Below are 5,577 nucleotides of genomic sequence, written 5' to 3'. Positions count from 1 at the left end.
GTCTTTTTTCATGTGATGTGAGCATCCACTATTAATGATCCACTTGTCATTCTTGTTCACACAGGTAACCAATGTTGTTGCTTCATCTTCTTCTTTATCTGATTCATCCTTCATGGTCACATAGACTACTTCATCACCATTTTCATTAGAATCTTCTTCAAAAATATAGCATCTCTTCATTTTTTCTTTATAGTCTTTACTATCATCTTCTCTCTTGTTCTTGTACGTGTTTCCTTCTTTGTAGTTCTTCTTTTGTGCACATCTTGGAGCAATATGACCTACTTTATTGCAACTGAAACATATGATAGAGAGCTTACCTTTGAATTTACCTTTGCCTCTATGGAATCTCCTAGCCAGTAGTGCTTCTAACTATTCCACATCTTCCTCATCTATGCTGCTATCACTAGATGCATGTTTTACCTTTCTTCTCTTCTTGCTTGATGTCTTCTCCTCGGTGTCTTTTATTGTAATCTTGGCCTTGAAATAAAATTCAAGGTTTTTAGGTTTGTAGTTATCAAAATTGGACAATTCAAATGTAGTAAGTCTTCCCACTATTCCTTCAAAGGTTAGTGTGTTTCCTTGTACACACCTCAGCTCTTGGATGGCTGAAACTCTAATAGCATAGATAGGGAGTAGAGCTCTTAAGTATTTGCTGATGACAATTTCTTCTTCCAATTGACCACCCAGATTTCTTATTGCATTTACCACTTCTTTAATTCTTGCAACATATTTAGCAACATTTTCACCTTCCTCCATTTTCATGTCATCGAACTTTCCTCGTAGGCTTTCTCTCTTTGCTCTCTAGACATTCTAATCTCCCCCATAGATATTTGTTAAGGCTTTCCACATCTTGAATGCAATGTCACAATCTTTGATGTCATCATATTCTACATAATTGAGTGCATGAGTAATTTCCAACATTTCTTGATTGTGCTCCTTCTTTTTATTCAAATCATCTACAACAAGAGGTCCTACTAGATTTACATGTTCTATTCCAATTGAAGTTTGTGCATAGTCACCTATTGATCCAAGGTGCAATTTCATCAGACTCTGCCATGCTATAAAGTTGTCTTTGTCGAGCTTGGGAACTTCTCTCTTCGACATCTTGACCTTCCTACATCTAGTACCTTGAAATTAAATCAAAAGATGGCTCTAATACCAATTTTTAGAAATGCTTTAGAATAATTGAGAGGGAGGGGGGGTGTGAATCAGTCATTCAAGGTCCAAATGTCCTATTCAAACTTTTCACTATGTATAGTGAGCCCATTCAACTATTCATTCATCCAAGCTTTAACTTTTCTAACCAACAAGTTACTATAAATCAACATGCAAGTAGAACCCACAAGAAATCAACACATAACACAATGATTTACATGGAAATCCAATTTGAAAAAAACCACCAGTAACATGCTACTCCATTCTCACTCTTCTGAAGTGATGCCATGTGAAAGGCTTTCCTTGTTAAAGGCTTACAACACACTATTAAATGTGACCTTGTTAGAGGATTTAGCCACCCTATTAGAAGTAGGCCTGGTTAGAGAGCTTTAGAACATTCACTTGGAATGCCACCCTATTAAAGGATTTACAAATGGCTATTAAACCAACCTAAGTCCATAGGATTTTCATATCTAATACAATTGCTAGAGAGTATTAGAAAATCTTTGACTTGACGACAACATACAACTTATCTTCCAGATCTCATATCACTTCTCAGCTGGCCTTCAAGCTTAGTCTCCTTGAGTCTCCATGCTCAATGTACCAGTGTAATCATATTTTCATGACCACTTATAGAAGAAGAGCCTCTATGCTCTTCCTTCTCCTAGATGTCTTCTCCTTGACACCCTTCTAACCACTTCACAGATTTGGCTCTTTAGTAGTAACAGTATCAGCAAAGTTTTCTTCTTGGTCTATGACTCCTTAAATAGAAATCTTGGAGTTCCTTTTCCCACTGAATCCTTCCATTCTTTAATTTCAATTTGTATGGATTAGGTAGGATTCATTGCTTCTAACCCATATTTTGTTTTCGTTAGAAACTTCTTGAATAATCCTCTTGAGTTCGCCTAAAAATGGTTTACATAGATTTCTGTGCCACTAGCTCATCATCCTTATCTCCCAACTTGTTCACAAAATTCAAGGTAACGACTTTGTCGGCTCAGATTTGGCAAATCTTCATCATTGGAAATAATGCAATAGCTCAGCACTATTGAAATACTGGTGCTTGACACATACTGTGTTACTCAGCATCAACTATGTTTTTCCTGATGCTCGGCACTTGAAGATCACTTGGCACCAACTAAGAATTTTATGATGCTCAACACCTAATCTTCACTCGGCACTTGAAGATCACTCGACACACACTAGAATTTCCTGTTACTCGGCTCCAATTGAAAATTTGCTCAGCTTCAACTAACTTTCTCGGCACTCACTAATGATCTTAGTTTAAGCTTTATAGTCACCCTTGTTACAACTTTTTTGAAGTGTGACCAACCTCTATATCTTTGAGTATGCTATCAATGCATCATTTAACCATTGTCTTAACTAATTATTGCACTTCATTACAACATCATAACTCAACCTTTCCCTTAGGTGCTCTTGTTACATCTTGTTGATCAAATCCTCTTCATCAATCAACTAAGTGATAGTACTTGGATCTTATAAGAAAACATCATCCCTACAAATAGCAGGTTTGACATTAATGACAAAACAATGATTGAAAACATTCTTTTAACAATCTTCCTTCTTTGCAAAAATCTCCCTCTTTGATCTTCAACAATGAGCTTTTCAATTAGATTTCTAACACTAGTTTGAAAGCTCCAAGTGTTGGAGTTAATGTTCCAACCATAGTCAATAATAATTCTTGCACATGTGGCAAGCCTTGTTGAGTTGCTAGCAATACAAGTTTAGTTTAGGATTGAGTCAAAGGGATTTAGTTTGAATCAAGTTCTTATTGTAGATGTGTTGAGTTAGGTGTCCATAAGTTTCAGTTAATGTCAATTTTATGTGTGTTGTGTCAATCATGAACTAGTTTGTTGTCAATCTAATTAGCAATCATTTAGTAATGTTGTTGAGTCAAACTATTGTATAAATTGATATCTATTATTCAATAAAAATAAGCTAAAAGTTCTTTCTTCTCTTCTTCTTTACTGCTATTCTATTTTTATAGTTAATGACACTAAAATAGTACCTACAGATACTAAAATGAAGATTGATTGGGAAAGCAGAGATGAGAAAGCTAAGTCCATTATTGGTCTTTCTCTTTCAGATTTAGAGCCTTCTCCATTTCAAAAGAAGTTGCTGCTATGAGAATGTAAGTCTTGTGCTACTACAGATTTTGTTGTTGTGCAACATTGGAAGGTACCTTCATAATTTTATTTTAGGTATTCTAAAAATATATACACTTGTAGAAAAATATAATGGTCAAAATTTTCATACATGGAAAGTGAAAATGCAATAGTTTCTTTAAAGTTGTAGTTATTTAGTTTTAAAATGTTTGATGAAATTACTATGTCTAAGCACATTAGTAATTTGAGATCCCTAATCAAACAACTTGCTGAAGTTGGTGTTGTAATTGATAAAGATGATGCTAAAGCTATCTTGCTAAATAATATTGCTTCAAAATATAGAAATGCTATTTTTACTCTTAGTCAAATGTCTTCACAGACTTTAAAAGATGTGATTTCAGCACTCTTGATTGAGGAAAAGAGAACAATTATACAAGATTCAAGAGAAAATACTCAACTCATTCGTGCATTAAACTCAAAGAACAATATGAGAAAGAGAATGTATGGTAAGAATGAAATTGAATGTTTCTATTGTAAAAAGGTAGGACATATTGCAATGAATTGTAAAATTCATGTAAATGACCTTCTCAAAGGTAAAGTTAAAGATTCAACGAATATAGTTGTTCATGTTGAATCAACTGATCTTATTAGTGATGATGATAGCATTGAAAATGAAGATCTTGTTTTATTTTGAAGAAGTCTATACTCTAAAAATAGAAAAGATGTGACAGAGGCTAGATGTATGCTCAAATAGTTTGAGGTGCTATAGGATCAAAGAAGCTATACCTTTACAAGGGTTATTAGGCATTCCATGTGGAGATGGTGTGTCCAATAATTTAGGGAGATCTAAAAGTCTGGAAGCTTGGTATCTTTTTTGAAGAGATGGTGTGTCCAATGGTGTTTCAAATTTGGATGATAGCTACATAACTATGAGAAAGTCTTACTCCTCTATGACATATTTCCAAAGTATAATTTCTAATTAATGTTTCCTTTAGTTGTCACATTAAGTGGGGGTGTTGGAGTTAATGTTCCAACCATAGTTAATAATAATTTTTGAACATGTGGCAAGCCTTGTTGAGTTACTAGCAACACAAGTTTAGTTTATGATTGAGTCAAAGAGTTTTAGCTTGAATCAAGCTCTTATTGTAGATGTGTTGAGGTAGGTGTCCATAAGTTTCAATTAGTGTCAAGTTTATGTGTGTTGTTTCAATCATGAAGTAGTTTGTTGTCAATCTAATTAGCAATCATTTAGGAATGTTGTTAAGTCAAGCTATTGTATAAATTGGTATCTATTATTCAATAAAAATAAGTTGAAAGTTCTTTTTTCTCTTCTTCTTTACTGCTATTGTATTTTTCCAATTCCAAGTTCATATGCAACTCATCTTGAATAGCCCACCCACTGACATGAAAAGAAAAATGCTCAAATGCCAGCTTGAATTCAAGTATAAGGCTTAACCTTCCTTGCAATCAATATAACCAAAAGGAGAACCTTCTCATAAAGGGGAAAAACCAGGGGACTCAATGTAGTTGCCATGACTTCTCTTGCTAGAAAAACTCCAACACTTCACGCTGAAAAAAACAATTATAAATCTTGTAGTCAAGCCCTTTGTGGGTTTGAACCATATGAATAAGCTCATATTTTTAATTCCTTCAATGTCCGAGTCATCTATTACTCAAGAAGAATTGTTGCTCTGCCCATTCAAAAATTGTAGTTACAGAAACATGGATTCTTTAGCTACTTAGAAGATTGGTTGCTCGACAAGGTTGCATGAAATCCTCTAGGAGAAATAGTTTGTTAAATATTGTGAGTGGTAACTTGGAAGTTGCATTGACCTTGCACAAAGGAAGTGGAAGAGAAAAAAGTGCAAGCTTGATCTTTTCTATTCTTGTCAAATTGAAAAAATGTGATGCAGTCGATGGCCATCTGTCATGCCCAAAACACAACAATTTTTTTTTAAATTTTTTATTTTTTATTCCTTTATTCTTACTTCATTCTATTCTATCATTTGTTTAATTGTTTATTAATACTCCATTTTATTTATAATCTTTCCTTTCATTATTATTTATTTATTTAACTCTAACTCTCTAACATCACAATTTAAGTTCTTAATTTCAAATCATGAACATACATATGTCATTTAATCCTGACAACGTTAAAGTTAAAACTGCTACATACCATACATTGTTAACTTATCTAATACCTATAGCTTCATTTTAAAACCCTCTTAATAACTGTCCATGCTATATATTGTAATAATAAATCAGTTGAATGTAAATCAAAATGTACAACTATGAT

Source organism: Cupressus sempervirens, chromosome 6 (genome assembly GCF_028749045.1).
Source record: "Cupressus sempervirens isolate cs-2001-9-10 chromosome 6, ASM2874904v1, whole genome shotgun sequence".
NCBI lineage: Eukaryota > Viridiplantae > Streptophyta > Pinopsida > Cupressales > Cupressaceae > Cupressus > Cupressus sempervirens.
Note: the sequence above shows the minus strand (reverse complement) of the source record.